General features: G+C 39.3%; 1 long non-coding RNA gene across 1 annotated transcript in view; it reads right to left on the bottom strand.

Moving 5' to 3' along the window:
* The window catches only part of LOC142875495 (uncharacterized), a 178,152-nt gene extending 159,093 nt beyond the window's left edge, over nucleotides 1-19,059 (bottom strand). The window contains exons 1-2 of the long non-coding RNA XR_012922853.1: nucleotides 18,560-19,059; nucleotides 16,552-16,709 (exon numbers count right to left, since the gene is read on the bottom strand). This is a non-coding gene — a long non-coding RNA (uncharacterized LOC142875495). The remainder of the gene's footprint in view (nucleotides 1-16,551; nucleotides 16,710-18,559) is intronic.
* Nucleotides 19,060-19,499: the final 440 nt, after the last annotated feature.

The following is a 19,499-nucleotide window of genomic DNA, read 5'->3' as shown; positions in this document are numbered from 1 at the left end:
AAAGACACGTTTATCTCAGCACAATTCATAATTGCAAAGATATGAAACTAACCTAAGTGCCCATCAACTTATGAGTAGATAAAGAAGATGTGCACTCTGTCTGTTGCTCGCTCTCTCTCTCTCTATATATATATATGTACATACACACACACCATGGAATACTATGTAATAAGAAAAAGAATAAAATAATGTCTTTTGCAGCAATTCGGATGGAACCATTGAAGCCATTATCCTAAATAGGGTATCCTAAATGACATATCACAAAAATGGAAAAACAAACACCACATGTACTCAATTATAAGTGGGAATTGAATGATGGGTATACATGGCTGCCCAGAGAGACAATACAGCCACCAGCCGGAGGCACCTCCAGGGAACAGTACCTTCCCTTTTGGGACCCTACAGCTGACTAAGGGGAACTCAGACTGTGACCTCCATACCCGCCAGCCCTCCCAGGTGCTGCTGGCACAGTGATCCCAGGAGACCGGTGGAGACCCTGAGGCTCAGAGACATAGACCCAGCTTGGGCTCCCTGTGGGTGAATTGGGACTGGCATTCCTCTCCCTGGTGGGGATATAGTTCAAACTCAGGGACCCAGAGGTAAGACCTGCAGACCAAATCCCATGTACAAAGGTCTCGCATTGCCCAGGGCACAGAAGGGAGATACGTGAACAGCCTACTGAGGTGTCTGTGCCCTCAGGGGCAGATCAGCATCCTAGAGGGCAACCTTCCCACCAAAGCAAGGCCGTGCGCCCAGCCCAGGTGGCGCTCCTGCACAGAGAACCTCCCCGCCAGCGTCACAGTCCAGGAAGGCCTGGTGGCGTGTGGTCTGGCCTGCTGGCAGAGGCACAGGAGTAGCTGTGGAGTTGGGGAGGGTGGAAAGAAACGGAGCCCGCTACAGACTGCGGGTCTCAGACAGCCCCACCCCCACACACAGATTTTCAGATTGAGGTGGGCCATTCCAGCCCCTCCCTGACAGTGGTTCCTGGAAGCAGAGAACAGATATTTGACCCCTGCTAACTGCATTGGTGGTGCCTGCCGGCAGGCTTTCCCAACCCAGCTCCGGCCAGACTCTCTCCTAGACCAGTCCTCACTGAGGGGGAGAAAAGGACACACCTGAAGTCTCAGGGCCCCACTAACCACCTGAGGCACTAGAGTGCCTCCCTACAGGAACAAGAGCTAATAACAGGACACAAAAACAACAGCGTAGCCTGTTCCTCCAAGCAAGCGCCACCTACCGAAAGGGAGGACATCCTACACAGCCTTTTCACAGCACCTACTGACTAATTATACAGGGAGTGGTCGAATCTCACCCACAGACACCACATACTGGCTCAGAAACTAAACAAGGCATGTGAATACCCAAAGAAAAATGTAAAGAAAAGAAACAACAATTGATCGATATCGGAAGAAATCAGTGAAGGAACTCCGGAAATATGAAGATCCAAATGGAAAACACACCCCCAAAGAGGAGGACCAACCCCCTACAGACGGACACCAACCAAAATCAGGCAACCAAAATGACAGAAGACGAATTTTGTATATGGATCATAAAAACACTCACCGACCTGCAAGAACAACTCAATAACCAACACAAAGAAACCACAAAAAGCCTCCAGAATCTAGAACAAAAGTTCGCTAAAGAAATAGAAACAATGAAGAAACGTTTAACCGAACTCCTTGAAATGAAGAATTAATTCAGGGAACTACAAAATACAGTGGAAAGTCTCAAGAACAGAGTAGATCAACCAGAAGAAAGAATCTCAGAGATTGAAGATAACACTCTCCAACTAAATAAAACCATCACAGAAATAGAACAGAGAAACAAGAGAAAAGAGAAAAGCCTACAAGAGATGTGGGATTATGTGAAGAAAGCTAATGTGAGGGTCATAGGGTTACCAGAAGGGGAAGAAGACAACACTCAAGGGTTGGACAGGCTATTTGCAGATATAATAAAGGAAAAGTTCCCAGGCATTGCTCAAAATCTCGATATACAAGTTCAAGAAGCTCAGAGGACCCCTGGAAGATTCAATGCAAACAGGAAGACATCACAACATGCAGTCATCAGACTGACCAAAATATCAACTAAAGAGGCCCTTCTAAGAGCTGTAAGATGAAAGAAGCAAGTAACATACAAGGGAAAGCCAATTCAAATAACACCAGACTTCTCTAATGAAACGTTACAAGCAAGGAGAGACTGGGGCCCCATTCTCACTCTTCTGAAACAAAACAATGCCCACCCTAGAATCTTATTTCCTGCAAAACTAAGCTTCATATATGAAGGAGAAATAAAGACATTCTCAGACAAGCAAAGTCTCAGAGAATTCACCAAGACAAGACCAGCCCTACAAGAACTACTCAAAAGAATGTTATGCACGGAACACCATAATAAAAACTCAGGAATATAAAAACAACCAAAACCCAAAGATTAAAGGCCAGATAATACAATGGCTCAAGAGAGAAATCAAAGCAACAACATCCAACCCAACAGAACGAACAATAACCTACCTTACCTATCAGTTCTCTCAATAAATGTGAATGGCTTAAACTCTCCACTCAAGAGACATAGGCTGGCTGAATGGATAAGAAAATACAGGCCAAGTACATACTGCCTTCAGGAAACATATCCAACCTGCAGGGATGCATATAGACTAAAAGTAAAAGGGTGGAGATCAGTAATCCAGGCAAGTGGAAGGCAAAAAAAGAAGGCTGGCGTGGCAGTTCTAATTTCAGACGATTTACTTTTTACACCAACAAAAGTAGTGAAAGACAAGGAGAGTTATTATATAATGGTGAAGGGCACACTTCAACGAGAAGAGATAACAATTTTAAATATATATGCACCCAACTTAGGTGCACCCAGATTCATAAAGCAAACCTTACTGGAGCTAAGCAAATGGATTAATAGCAACTCCATAATCACTAGAGATTTAAATACCCCACTGACGGCACAAGACAGATCCTCCAAACAGAAAATTAAAAAAGAAATAATGGACTTAAACAAAACTCTGGCACAATTGGGTCTGACTGACATTTACAGGACATTCTACCCCAAATCCACTGAATATACGTTCTTCTGATCAGCTCACGGGACATTCTCTAAGATTGACCATATCCTAGAACACAAAGTAAATCTCAAGAAATTTAAAAAAATAGAAATCATACCATGTACTTTCTCGGATCACAGTGGAATAAAAGTAGAAATCAACCCCCACAGAAACTCCCATTTCTACACACAAACGTGGAAATTAAACAACCTCCTACTAAATGATTATTTCATAAATGAAGAAATCAAGATGGAAATAAAAAAATTCTATGAAGAAAATGACAATGGAGAGACAAGTTATCAAATCCTCTGGGACACAGCTAAAGCAGTTCTGAGAGGAAAGTTTATCTCCATAAATGCCTATAACCAAAAGACAAAGAGATCACAAATAGACAATCTAATGAAATGACTCAAAGAGCTGGAAAAAGAAGAACAGACCAACCCAAACCCAGCATAAGAAATGAAATCAACAAGATCAAATCAGAACTAAATGAAATTAAAAACAGGGAAGCTATTCAGGAGATTAATAAAACAAAAAGTTGGTTCTTTGAAAAAATAAACAAAATTGACACACCATTGGCTAAGCTAACAAAAAGCAGAAAACAGAAATCTCTAATAAGCTCCATCAGGAACAAAAAAGGAGATATCACAACTAACCCCAAAGAGATACAAGATATAATTTATGAATACTACAAAAATCTTTATGCACACAAACTGGGAAATGTGGAGGAAATGGACAAATTTCTAGAAACACACAGCCTCCCTAGGTTCAACCAAGAAGAAATTGATTCCCTGAACACACCAATCTCAACAGCTGAAATAGAAACAGCAATTAAAAATCTCCCTAAAAAGAAAAGTCCCGGTCCAGATGGTTTCACACCTGAATTTTACCACACTTACAAAGAAGAACTAGTACCTATCTTGCAGAAACTATTCCACAACATCGAGAAGAACGGAAACCTCCCTGACACCTTTTATAAAGTGAATATTACTCTGATAGCAAAACCAGGAAAGGATGCAACAAAAAAAGAAAACTACAGACCAATATCCCTAATGAATATACATGCAAAAATTTTCAACAATTACTTAGCTAACCAAATCCAGATGCTTATCAAAAAAATAATCCATCACGACCAAGCAGGCTTCATCCCAGGGATGCAGGGATGGTTCAACATATGTAAATCTATAAATGCAATTCACCACATAAACAGAAGCAAAAACAAAGACCACATGATTCTTTCAATACATGCAGAAAAAGCTTTTGACAAAATTCAACACCCTTTCATGACACGAACACTTAATAAAATAGGCATAGAAGGGACATACCTAAAAATGATAGAAGCCATATGTGACAGAGCCATAGCCAACATCATACTGAATGGGGAAAAATTGAAAGCATTCCCACTTAGAACTGGAACCAGACAAAGCTGCCCACTAGCTCCACTTCTGTTCCACATAGTGCTGGAAGTCCTGGCTACAGTAATCAGACAGGAAAATGGAATGAAAGGTATCCAAATAGGGGCAGAAGAGATCAAACTTTCACGGTTTGCTGATGATATGATATCATATCTAGAAAACCCCAAAGATTCAACCAAGAAACTCCTGGAACTGATCAATGAATTTAGTAAAGTCTCACGATACAAAATCAATACACAGAAATCAGAGGCATTCATATACGCCAACAACAATCTAATTGAGAACCAAATCAAAGACTCAATTCCCTTCACAATAGCAACAAAGAAAACAAAGTACCTAGGAATATACTTAACCAAGGAGGTAAAAGACCTCTATAGGGAGAACTATGAAACACTGAGGAAGGAAATAGCAGAGGATGTAAACAGATAGAAATCCATACCATGCTCGTGGATCGGCAGACTCAACATCATTAAAATATCTATACTACCCAAACTGATCTACAGATTCCATGCAATACCTATTAAAATCCCATCAGCATTCTTCACAGATATAGAAAAAATAACTTTACACTTCGTATGGAACCAAAGAAGACCCCGAATATCAAAAGCAATTCTAGGCAACAAAAACAAAATGGGAGGCATTAATATGCTAGATATCAAACTATACTACAAAGTTGTAGTAATTAAATCAATCTGGTATTGGCACAAAAATAGGAATATTGACCAGTGGAACAGATCTGAGAATCCTGATATAAAACCATCCTCATATAGCCATCTAATCTTTGACAAAGCAGACAAAAACATATGCTGGGGAAAAGAATCCCTTTTCAATAAATGGTGCTGGGAAAACTGGATAGCCACTTGTAGAATGCTAAAACAGGACCCACACCTTTCACCTCTCACAAAAACCAACTCATGCTGGATAACAGACTTAAACCTAAGGTATGAAACTATTAGAATTCTAGAGGAAAATGTTGGAAACACTTTCCTAGACATCGGCCTAGGCAAAGAGTTTATGAACAAGTCCCCAAAGGCAATCACAGCAGCAACAAAAATAAATAAATGGAACATGATCAAACTACAAAGCTTCTGCACAGCCAAAGAAATAGTCATGAAAGTAAACAGACCTCCTACAGAATGGGAGAAAATTTTTGCATCCTACGTATCTGATAAGGGGCTGATAACTAGAATATACTTAGAACTCACGAAAATCAGCAAGAAAAAATCAAATAACCCTATTAAAAAGTGGGCAAAGGACTTGAACAGAAACTTTTCTAAAGAAGACAGAAGAATGGCCAACAAACATATGAAAAAATGCTCAACATCTCTAATCATCAGGGAAATGCAAATCAAAACCACAATGAGATATCACTTAACTCCAGTGAGAATGGCCTTTATCAAAAAGTCTCCAAACAATAAATGCTGGCGTGGGTGCGGAGAGAGAGGAACACTCCTACACTGCTGGTGGGACTGCAAACTAGTTCAAACTCTGTGGAAAGCAATATGGAGATACCTTAAAGTGATACAAGTGAATCTACCGTTTGATCCAGCAATCCCATTGCTGGGCATCTACCCAAAAGATCCAATGACACTCTACAAAAAAGACACCTGCACTCGAATGTTTATAGCAGCACAATTCATAATTGCAAGGCTGTGGAAACAGCCCAAGTACCCATCAATCCAAGAATGGATTAATAAAATGTGGTATATGTATACCATGGAGTACTATTGAGCTCTAAGAAACAACGGTGATATAGCACATCTTATATTTTCCTGGTTAGAGCTGGAACCCATACTACTAAGTGAAGTACCCCAAGAATGGAAAAACAAGCACCACATATACTCACCAGCAAATTGGTATTAACTGAGCAGCACCTAAGTGGACACATAGACACTACAGTAATAGGGTATTGGGCAGGTGGGAGGGGGGAGGGGCACGGGTATATACATATATAATGAGTGAGATGTGCACCATCTGGGGGATGGACATGTTGGAGACTCAGACTTGTGGGGGGAGGGTGGGAATGGGCATTTATTGAAACCTTAAAATCTGTACCCCCACAATATGCCGAAATAAAAAAAATTAAAATTAAAATTAAAAAAAAAAGAGACTTTGGAGACTTGGAAGAGGGAGAGTGGGAGCAGGGTGAGGGATCAAAACTACTTATCAGTACAATGTAAACTATTTGAGTAACAGGTACAATAAAACCCTATATAATTCATCCATGTAACAAGAAACCACTTATACCTCCTAAATCTATTGAAATAAAAAATAAATAAATAAAATTTAATGAAATAAAATTTTTATAATGTTTTAAATGTATATAATTCTGTATGCATAGCACAAGCTCTGAAAAGATACATGCCAGGCTATTAAAAGTGCTTATATCTATGGGAAGGGATTGGAGATAGAACATGAAAGAAAGTTTTCACTTTTTATTTTATATACGTATTATTAAATGTGTATTAATGTGCACATTAATTACATTGGTAATTAATGAAATGAATAAAAAGCATAAATCTGTTAAAGTATGAATAAAGACATTAAGTACCAACTAGAAATATCCTATAATTTTTTTAAAAAGCAGGAACAATAAATGGAAAAGAGATTATTCCCTTTAACATGTTAGGCTACCAAATAAGTGGGAAACAACCAGTCAACAAATATTTACCAAAGAATATGAAAATAGCCAAAGAAGTGATTTTTAGACAATAAGTGCTTTAGGTTTAATGACTGATATCCTTGGGTTCCAGCTCCACAACTCATTAGCTAGATGAGTTACTTAACCTCTCTGTGTCTTGGTTTCCCCATTTGTCAAATGGGGTAAACAGTACTTTCCTCATATGGTTCATGAGAGGATTAAATGTGTTAATGCATGTAAATTACTTAAAACGGTACCTGGCACAAAATAAGTACTCAATATTATTAGGTAATATTATTATTATATTATTACTATTATTAGGCTGCAGAGAAACATCTATTCTTCCATAGTATTTCAGAGATAATGCCCCACATCTGGGCTTTTACCTTTTCCAATTTTCTAACCTCACTTTCCATCCTTCAAGCCATTTTTGCCTTTCCAAAGCAAGTGAAAATACGGTACTGTTTAGCCCACGACTCCCTTAGCACACACATATAGACACATACATGTATCCCATGTTTTCTAAATATGTAACTTATATTTTTCACTCATTACTTGCCACACAAAAACCAAGACACATGCACTTAGCTTTTTAAATAACATAATACTTTGACTTAATGTGTCTGTCCCATGCAATGTGATGATTGTTATGTCTATATGGTTTTGTGTGTGTGTATATTGCCAGGATGTTTTGATCATAAATTCCTAGGGACAAAATGATTTGATTAAGTAAATAAAACATAAATTCTGGGCACTTGCACTGAATTAGATTGTATATTCAAAGAAGAATTTCAGAACAATTCAGAGAAAGAGGGAGAGATTAATGGGGACTGACTTAGCAAAAAAATGAAAGAGGGAACTTAGGCAAAGTTTTAAAGGAACGAACAGATAAAATTTTGAATTTAGGTAGGGGAGATGTGTATTCAAGGTGGAGGCTAAGTATATGTGAAGAGGTAGAGTGGCTAAACAAAGATTAGTCTGATAAAGCAGAGAGATGATACCGGAGACCATTATGAAATTACATTCAATATATAAGACCACAAAACTTTAAGAGTTCATGTCTTATACCTTTTGGTAGCCCCAATATCTAGCACTCAGCCTGGTATATAACTGATAATCAGAAATGTTTATTGAAGTGAACAAAATTACACTGTTTTTCACCATACTAAAATGAAGAAAGAATGGGATTGAACCCAATTCAACGAGAACATGAAAGCCAAAGGATAAACAAGTTCAACAAACTTGTACAAGGTATCTATACCTTGAATAGCACTAACCACTGGTCTGGAAATGTGTATTCACTTAGCCTAAATCACCATCAATGGACAAATGCATAGAATAAAACCCCAAATTCTCTCATTCTCATATTTCATTCTCTCTTTCCCTTCCTTCCCCCCCACACCATCACACACACACACACACGCACACACACACGGTGCTCACAGTTTGAATCTATTGCCTCATAGACTGAAACAACTGAAAGCTTAATTAAAGCACTAAGAAGCACTGAAGTTAGGATTCTTAACATCAAATCCATTTTGATGAAGGATTCTCAGAAAAGGCTCCTGACTCCAGAAGCCCAGACTATGTGACTGGCCAGCTAAACAGGCCCATGGAATTTTGAAAGAAACTGCTTGTCTTCCATGAGGTCCCCATCCCATCAGTAGGGCTTAAGAGAACAGGAGACAGAATTAAATGAATTTGTCGGGAGAAATAATATTTGTTATTGTCGACAGTAGCACAGTTTGTGTTGTACGGAAAATTTGATGGATTATCTTTGTCCCTGATGACCAGGCAATAAGTTATATAAATGTAGTCAACATTGAAAGGTTTATTTACTGACTTTTCTGATTCACTGAAATTAATTAAGCCACCTCCACAAGCAATAGACCAGTGTTTCTCGATCTCTGCCACTTCCAGCATTATGTACATGGCCACAATGACTAAATTGTGACTAAATGACATGATAACTAAATCTTTGTATGACACTAAATTCAAATTCACAGAGGTATAATGAACTTCAGTGCACACTCAGAACCTAGGTACCAAATTTCAATGATGATACAGAAATGCATCCATTTTTATTCCAAAAGGTAGAATAAGACATTTATAAAACTTCAGGTGATTACTGATACCCTTTAATACAATATTAAATTATATGAAATCCTTCTAAAGTTACTGACAGACAAATCATGAAATACCAAATGAAGCTGGAATGGAGGCTTTTTGGGGGCCTAAAAGTCTCTGGAAACTGCTTTTGGCTCGTGCTACTAAAGTGACTCAAGGTCAATAGTAAGTAATTTGACAATGATACCTGGGCCTCATTCATCTTCCCAGCCTCAGTGTCAAACAGGGGTCTGGAACTGGATGCCCACTAAATAAGTAAATGAATGAATAAATGAATATTATAAAATATTATTTTTATTCTAGAAAGGAAGAATAACATATAATTATTAAGCAAATTTTAAGATCTTTTCTTTATTTTATAGTCCTATAATATAGGAATCAAATTAATAATTCAATTTTAAATTATCTGTCTTTCAAGCATGCTTTATAACTTAAACCTTGCCAAGGGCAGTTAATATAACACAGTGATTTAGAAAGAGATGATGAGACAATGCAAGTGTCATGGAAAGCCTATGTTGAAAATATGTTCAATGGAGTAAAAGAAGTTATAATAGCCTCTTTTTTCTTTCAGGGCCAATTCCATTTTACTCTGCCTAAAATACAAGATTCTTATAATCTTAACAGTATTTACCCAACCAACCTCTTCTCTCATACATGTACTTCTTCCTCCTTCTTTTCAAATTACATATTTTAGAGCTAACAAAAATACATTAGGTCTTAAAACCAAATTTAGAAATAATTCTAGCAATAGGAGTTTTGCTTAGAATAATTTCTAACATGTACTTTATTTTGTATATATTTTTCTTTAATTACAAACATTTCTGAATGAACAAAATGTACATATAGGCTTTTGTAAAAAAAAAAAGAATTCAACACTGTTCTAGCACATGAACTTAGATAATTTGTAACATTTCTAGGCATCCAAGGTGGTCTCCTTCCTGCCCAAATACACACAAGGCTTTGCCTCATGTTCCTTCCCTTGAGCTACAATATCCTCTTCTTGTCTCTATCTCTCCAAAATCTACCTATCTGTCCTACTCCCACCTAAGTCTGGCTAGCATTCATCTCCACTTTTCCTGTCATACTCTGGCAAACTATTAAATTCCACTTAGTACTTAATTCTATATTGTCTTTCTGTTACTTTTCAGTTTCATCAGTGTAAATATTATCTCACCAACTATTCTATTGGTTCATTAACAGCAGGGACATCATCTTTTAAGGAGCACAGTTCAGTTATCTTGTAGAGTATCCTTCTTTGGGGGTTTGACTGATGCTTTCTCAAGTGTACTGATGCTTTCTCAAGTGTACTGAGAGTTATGGATTTGGGAAGAGAATATCACAGGATGAAGTGCCCTTTCCATCATATTATATCAGAAAATACATAGTATCAATATGATTTATCTGCTGATACTAACTTTAATCACTGTTAAAATGATATCTGTCAGTTTCTCCACTATAAAGTTACTATTTTCCCCTTTCCAGACTCTCTTCTCTAGAATCAAATCATTAAATCTAACCCATAATCTAGGGGAGAAGAATTAGGTTCCACTTCCTAGAGGTGGAAAATTTGTGGACATACACTAAAACCACCACAAATATCCTCGTTTACTTTAAAGCTTCACCTACTAATTTCAACACTGATGAGCTAAAGCAATCATTACTGTTATGCTCTAATGGTGATTTGGGATAGTATCTTTTATTTATAATATTTTATATTCTGTCATTCTTTGCCCAAAATGAAACTAAATACAGAGTAGGTAATCAGTAAATAGTTGTTAAATGTAACTGAATTTCAAGAAACATTATGTGAAATATTAATAAAATGAGATAATGAAAGATAGATACATTCAAGACAAATATGTATTTTGGCAGTTGTACTGTTCTTATGTCATGTGTCTTGATTGATAGAATGAGAATAGAAATAAAAAGCATTCACTACCTCACCTCTCTGACAACCAGGAAAACTTCCTGGAGAAAAGAGGACAATAATAATTGTATAATGCCCTAAAGTTTCCAAAGTGTACTTGTATTCATCATTTAGAATTTAAAAAGTCTAAAGAGAAAAATCTTCAGGAGATAGAGATAAAAGATATTTGAAAGTTGTGAAAAGGTATTATTATCAGGAATTGGAAAATCAGGTATAGAAATTACAAAGGGCTAGCCAGGAAAAGCAAAAGTAAAAGCAAGGAAGAAACAGACACAATTAAAAAAAAAAAATAGTGTGGTTCCAAGTGCAAGGCTTTAAACTGGTTGATAAAATTAATTTAATACACAGCATGAAACCAAAACAACTTAGATAACAAAAAATAAGGAGTACATGATTAAAATAGTGAAGAATGGCATTGAAAATAAGCATCAAGAATGGGCTTCATGGGAATATGCGTTGCACGTTAAAACGAATAGAATCTTCATGTAATCCTTCGCCCATTTCTCCATTGGTCACCTCCAATTGCCCAGGGCCTTTCACAGTACTCTCAACCCATCATGTGCCTAGAATATTTGCTGAAGACCTACCATGTTTCATATATGCCTAGACATCGTGGGATATATAATAATTAGATATAGTCCCTTCCTATAAGAATTTGCATTCTAGTTGGAAAGATAAACAAATATCTAGATATATGTAAAGTTAAACAGCAAAACAAGGCAGAGAAGGGGCCAAAGGAACAGCATAAAGAATAAAAGCTACAACAGCCTAGAGAAAGAAGAAATCACTGTGGAATGACCTGTTCAATAAAGGGTTTGTACAAATAAGAAACATTTGCAATGGGCCTTCAGAAATTGAGTGGGATGGGGTAAGATCTGAACAGAACCAAGAGAAAGACATTCAAGGCAGTGATAGGCTAGCTGAACAAAGGTAGGGGTTGAGATAATGAAGGTGCTTTAAGGAGACAGTAAATAATCAAATAGGGCTGTATTAAAAGGTATATGGAAACATAGGGTAGTAAAAGTAAGCTTAGACTGAAATGTAAAAGGTTTTGAATGTCAAGGAGTTTGAATATTTTTTATAAGCAATTCAAAATAACCAAGATTTTTTTAGCAAAAGAGTGACATGATGAATGTAACATTTTAGCAACAGTAAGCTGGCTTTTGATGTGCCTAATATATGATGTATGTCTTCATTAAAGATACTGTTATGGCCATAAAGAAACAGAAACACAAATAAAGCACACTGAATACATAACAAAGAAGGACAGACTGAAACAAAATAAAATTAAGAACAGAAGATTAACCCAAGATTTCTTTGTCAGGAGCAAGTAAAGCATAATATCACACAGCACAGAAAGGAAGTTAGACAAAGGTAAGATTCCTAGTATATGAGTAAAACTCTATTTTTACTTCCTCCATCATCACTATGTTTATATGGAATTCAAGGTACCTAAGCACAGAGTAGAATAGTTAACTGTATTAAAGGAGTAACCAGAGATATTCCCAAAGTGTTATATAAACAGTGGTTTTACAAAGTTAGAAATGCAGTTGCATTACTATGCTCAAAAAATATTTGAAAAATGGAAGCTTGTTAATTGCATTATTAATTCAAGGAGCTGGGCACAGTGAACCACACCTATAATCCCAACACTTTGGGATAGCTTGAGCCCAGGAGTTTGAGACCAGCTGGGGCAGCAAGCAAGACCCTGTCTCTACAAAAAATAAAATTAAAAAATTAGCTGGCAAGTGAAGTATCCCAAGAATGGAAAAACAAGCACCAGATATATTCTCCAGCAAACTGGTATTAACTGAGTAGCACCTAAGTGGACACATAGGTACTACAGTAATAGGGTATTGGGCAGGTGGGAGGGGGGAGGGGGGCGGGTATATACATACATAATGAGTGAGATGTGCACCATCTGGGGGATGGTCATGATGGAGACTCAGACTTTTGGGGGGAGGGGGAGAAATGGGCATTTATTGAAACCTTAAAATCTGTACCCCCATAATATGCCGAAATAAAAAAAAAAAAAGAAAAGAAAAAAATTAGCTGGCCATGGTGGTGCATGCCTGTAGCCCTAGCTAATTGCAACACTGAGACACTGAGGCAAGAGGATCATTTAAGCCCAAGAATTTGAGGCTGCAGTGAGCTGTGATCGCACCACTGCACCCCAGCCTGGGCAGCAGAATAAGACTCTGTCTCTAAAAATAAATAAATAAAAATAATTCAGAGGGAAACAACAACAAAAAACATCACATCAAGTTACAAATGTATGAATTAACCAGAAAATCATGTTTTTGACGGAAGTTCATTTTAACATTATCATATAACAAAACTAAAGATTAACCTTTTCTCTCATTACCAGACACATACACACATAAAAAACAAACAAACAACAACAACAAAAATACCTTAGGTTCTCATCCCTGTTCCTTAAAGATAATTCTCCCTACATACTCTTAATCCTCTCAAATGATTCCCTAAATTTACCTCTTTCCTTCTGTATACATTTGTCTCACCTAATCTTACTTCTTAATCCCACTTTAATACATTAAATATAATGTTATAAATTTCCTGAAATTGCCTTTCATAAAAGTAGCTTACTTACAGTGTTTTTCAGTCAATAAAATATTTTACAAATATTACCTCTTAGAACCTCAGAGAAGAAATGTACAACAGGTAGTATCATTATCCACACGTCATAGAGAAACAGTAAACCCAGGGCCACATATTCGTAAGTGATGGAGCCTAGCCTTGCAATGTAGGCTTTATAAATCCAAATTCCATTTTCTCCTCACCATAGCATTCAGTTTCATAATGTGCCAGTAGGTGTATCTTATTACTCAAAATGTATGTAGTTATTATGTTTAAGGAAATACATTTTTATTTATCATAAAGTATCTTTATGCTCAAGTGCTTATTATAGGGCCATTTTCTAAGAGTATCTAATTATTTTAAGATGTTCTTGATGATAACAGTTATCACTGGATGAAAAGTGACAACTGAAGTATAATGTTTGCAAAATTGCTGAGACTATACCAAAAACATTTTTGCCTTGAATTCTGCAATGCAACATGCGACAACAAAGATAGTATGGGTGATTTAAGGATATGTGAGCATCAAAGGGCAGAAATAGGACATTCCTATTCTCTTTAACTCTACTAAGGCCTCAAATACTGATATAGTTCAGAGCATCTTATTACCAGAGACGCATAAATCAAAAGGAGTTCAGCTAGGAGCAATAAAACAGATTAGTGTCTGGAAGAACTGACTTTAAAGAAAGTTTTAAAAGAATTAGGTCCAGGTAGTCTCGATAAAAAACAGCTATGAGAAACCTTTTTTCGAAGCTAACCACAGATAACCTACACCGCAGACAAAATTATTTTGAAGGCAGTTTTCTAAAAAATGCAAATATGGATAATTGTAAATTATTATAAATAATTATAAATATTTATAAAGGGAAAATTCACGAGTAATCTTCTGGCAAAAACCTATGGGACAGAAGAACTCTCTCTCCCAGGAGTGGTGAAAACCACATTCCTAGAGATATTTAATACCAAGTTGGACAAAACAAGAAAAGGATTCCATATGAAAGGATCCTATACTGGCCCCTGGAGTGGTAGAAGGACAAAAGATGATCTCTTAGATCTTTTCCATTTCTGAGTTTTCTAATTCTGTAAAGTTTTATGGGGCACGGCCTTCTGCCAATTTCTTTTCTCCCCTTGATGCCTACTTTCTCCTTTTACAAAGGGAAACAAATTGTAGCCTTCCTTTTAAGTAGATCTCACTGTTTTAAATGAATCAGTAATATAACCCCAGATATAAGGTTAGGAAAATTGACCAATGTCTAAATTTATAATAGTCCCTTTTCCCCAGCAATTCCTGGGTATCTTACAAGTTTTTCCACAAACTAAAGAGGAAGTAGTTCAAATGAATTGGAAGAAAAACAGTCTCATCAGGAAAACCATTAATATTCTCCCTTCTTGTGTCTGATCACAGTGACCCTGGTAGCTATAAGGTGCTAAATCAAATTACCATCAGAGTTGCTATCAAAGATTATTTTTTACCTTTCAGCATTTACACTGATAGCAAAAATCTACTTGCAATCCACATTTTTATGGCAATGACTTTTTCCTTTGAAAAGATAAAGCCTTAAACACCTACATGCTTTGGCATATGTTATAAAATAGTAAGTCCTAGACATGCTGCTTCAAACTCAAGAAGCCTCAGCCTTGCCCTCTTTCTTTATTCTGGCACGTAAAAAAAATCTTCCAGTCACCCTTAAAATAGATCCCAATACCTCTCTAGAAGTACCATTCATGAACGTCCCAGAAAATACAATGGCATTTCCTCATTTAACTGATTTATAAGGACATGATGTAACAAAATCCAGGGAGTTCTGAAAACGTATCCCTAAGCCCTTTAAAAATAAAACTGTAGTTTACTTATGTGAAGGAACAGCAGGGGAGAGATAGCCCTTGAAGAACTAATACTAATGACTCTCTGTTCAATCAGCATCAGTGGGCTAAAGATATACCAATTCCCACCGTGCCTCTTGAAAGTATGTCCTCTACTCAGACAGAAAGTTCATAGATATTAACACCAAACCTTCTAAACAAACTTTTTTAAGTGACATTTTCATTTTTTCCACAGTAAAACTGAGACTGTTAAAACCAAAAAAAGATCAGCCTCACACATTGTAATAGGATTTCGAGTTTTAAAGCCCTTCCAACACTTAATTCATCTAATCCTGGCAGGAAAGAAGGCTGGCATTTGTAATCCCATTTTAAAACAGAAAAATTGCAACTCTGAGATTAAGCAGTTTGAAAAAGAACTCACTGTGGAGATTTTCAAACATTTTTCAACAAAGGATCAATCTAAAAGGGATTATTCCAGAAAACTTTAGAATGAGTTTCAAAAAAAAAAAGGATGAATCCCTCCGTATCCTCATCCCAGGAAGGCAAGAAATAAGAAAAACAAAAAGACACTTTTGCCTAGAGTTTTAGGACTAAAACGCGACCTTAACCCTTTAGTAATCTATGAACTGGCTAAATTTTCTTAAGAAACTCGCTGCATCTTCTCCCCCCAGTGATAGCCTGCCAACTTTGGCTTCCAATTTGCAGCCTCGGAGACTTAGATGCCCAGGGAAGGCCGGCCGCTGGGATGAAGACAACCTATCCAGCCCTTCGGTTAATCACGTCCCACAATGCGGTGTCCCACTGCCCGCAGCTTGCAGCTTTTTAGGGGAGTTTCAACCAGGCCCTCCTCCAAATTTGCCTCCTGCGTGCACACAGACCACACACACACACACACACACACACACAGAGCGGGTGTTCCCTTTGGCTCCCCAGATTTCCCTCCACCCTGCAAGAATGGTAATCAAGTTTCTCACCATCCTCATAGTTTTTGAGATAGTAATCCGGGCCCGGGCCCCCGCGGCTTTTCGCCGGGTTTCTCAGATTCTGGAACTGCAGGAAGTCTGTTCTTTTGCCCCCGAAGCGCAGAAAGGCGGGAGAAAGTCCCCGGGCTAGGGTCACCAGACGCTTGGAGCTGCAGAGGTAGAGAAAGAGAGAGGAAAGGATCCAGGGAGAAGGCGGGAGTGCGCGGGCACGGAGTAGGGCCCCCTTCCCATTCCCTGCAGGCTACCTGACGGGGGCTAGGGATTCTGTGCCCGCCCAGCCAAGGATCCACGCTAGCCCCTGGCCGCTCTGCAGCGTCTCTCGTATACCCTGCACCCCAGCCCGCCCAGCCCTTAGCCGCCCAGCTCCCGGGGGCTACGCCTCCTGCGCCCAGCCGACCACGGCAGCCCCCTCCTGCAGACATCCAGACCATTTCCAAAGGGTTAGAGACGGTATTTGTTCTCAGGATGTGTTTGGGATTGGGGAATACGTGCTGCTAACTCGGCGCCAAGGCGCAGTTGCCGGGCTTCTGCCACTGCCAGGAAAGCGCTCCTGGAGGGGACGCGCAAGGCGCACCCACCACCGGCCTCTGGCCGTTGCCAAACTTCTGCGAGGAGAACTGGCATTGCCTCCTTGGCCCCAGGAGCCCCGCAACCTCAGTGTAGGAGGTGAAACTTGCCTTCTTTCTCTCAGAAAAGGAATGGCGCCTGATGTCAGGTGGATTCTGACTTTTTTTTCTTTGAATGCCTGATTTTCCTTTTTCGTTACATTCTAACAGCCTCATTGTTTCCCAAATTCCATTCCCAAGGTAAATCCCTGCCTTTCCGAGAATTCTTCCTCTACTCACCCACCAACAGCAAAAGCAATGCCCCTTTGGCCCCTGAAATATTCAGCCTGATCTCAAGAAAAGTAACATCCTCCTCCCTACCCCAACACCATTGAGCTCCATCTTTTTTCCTTCCCACTTGGGGCCGTCTGGAAGCGCTGGGTAAAAAGTGAGGTTTGCCGAAATGCGGAACCAGCGCGCCTGGGCAAACTCAAGGAGCACCCGAATTTACATGTATTTAAGTTCAGGATTTGCATCAATAGTTTTTTTTTTTTTAAGCCAAACGCTGCTAAGTTTGGGAAGCAGGGAAGGAGCAATGTAGATCCTGATAATACTCAGGGGATCAGCTATTGAGCTCCAGATCTGTAAATTATTTTCAATGCTTTGCTGGTTCAGTTCTGAAAATCCAAATCCAAATGAAGTAAGTAAAGAGCATCATAAAGGATGTGGATTCGAGAAAGGAAAAAACCGTAGACTCCGCTTTTGGAGAGTTTTAGAGAAGAGCCGTGACAACCTCAGAGGTCCTGTAGCCAAAAGGGTCGTTTGGCTGAGGTCTCCAAGGCGGGCGCAGTCAAGGCGTCGCGTGGGCTGGCTGTGGGCAGAACAGACGTCTGCGCGAATCTGGTCCCGCGGAAAGGGCATTTCCAACAACCTTTCATCCGGAAGCCCGCACAGCCAATGCAAATGCGCCCCGCCACGGCTTCTTCCCCGAAAAGCTGCCTTCCAGAATCTTTTCTGAGGCAGGCAAGCATTTAGTGCGAACAGGCTGCTTTTAAAAAGAAAGAAACCCAAGGAGTTCATGAAGCTGGAGAAATGCAATGGAAGTGGGGTGTGCATTTCGGAAAACCCCTGTCGCACTCCACATTCAGGCGACCCTAGAAACAAGCTCTGCCGCACAGAAGAATTTTCCAGGAGAAGCCAGCCAAACAGGACTAGCTCTTCCGCCCTTGCAGCGGCTGCACTCGCAGGGAACCGAAACGGCCTCCGCAGTGGCGGTGACGACCACTCAGATCTCCAGCTACTTTCCCTCCACGTGAAAGAAGCGCTCCACGTGGCGCCTCCTGCTACCTGCCTCGTCCCCAGACCCCGCCGAGGTCAGAAGGACACCCCGAGAGCTGAGGGGCGGGCGCATCCCAAAAACCAAAACTCTTTCTCTAGGAGTGAAAAATACTCACGAAAGATGCACGGCGGGCGGACGCGGCCTCAGGGCAGAATAGGATTGAGAGCTTTCAGGCCTGGGGGGAACCTACAGCTGAGGCTCCAACTTGCGGGGGATTTTTAAAACTCAACACTTGGATTCGACATTGCAGACAATGTTTTATTTATTTCTTTTTTTACACTGCAACTCTGTCCTGATGGGAAAGGATCGCGGTTGCCTAACTGCTAAACTGTAACAACCCAGGGAGAGAGTGAGCTCAATTAGATTCCAAGCTCTACAGAAAGGAGATCACAAACCTCCTGGTTTGCTAATCCACCGGTGCTGGGCTCAGACCTCCGAAACATCCCTGGAGTAATTTCTAAGACCCTTACCGCTCCCCTTATAAACGCTGTGACCCCAGCGAGGATTTTTTTTCTTTAAAGCAAAACTAAAGTACGCAGTTACCGCAGGAGATTTAAGGAGGAGGAAGGGGGGGGGGGGTCCGTCTATAAAAAGTGCCTTAGGAAGTTCTGAAGTCTGGAGATGACAGCGAAGGATATAAAATAAAATTTTAAAACTCTGATCCAACTTGCCCACCTCTCAAGCCTCTCCTTAAATTCGTTTTCTGTCTGGGAGTGGGAGAGAACTGACAAAACGATCTTTACGTGGAAAAGTCCACTTTCATGCAATACTCGCTTGAACACTCACAGACACACATGAACTCTCTCCTCTCTCTCTCTCTCTCTCTCTCTCTCACACACACACACACACACACACACACACATACACACACAGCCATTCTTTTCGGGTCTTTGTTGCTCAAGACCTTTTCTTAGCTTTTGTAACTGACCTGAACCTCTTGTTTCTTTTTCAGAAGGAGACGGGGAGGCTAATTGTGGATATATGTAAGCACAACATTTTTTCAGTCATAACTGATAAGTTTCTGAAATGCCTTCTGCATTGCAAACATGTGCATC

This window comes from Microcebus murinus, chromosome 14 (assembly GCF_040939455.1).
Source record: "Microcebus murinus isolate Inina chromosome 14, M.murinus_Inina_mat1.0, whole genome shotgun sequence".
Lineage (NCBI taxonomy): Eukaryota > Metazoa > Chordata > Mammalia > Primates > Cheirogaleidae > Microcebus > Microcebus murinus.
Note: the sequence above shows the minus strand (reverse complement) of the source record. Positions and strands in the feature narration are given on the sequence as shown.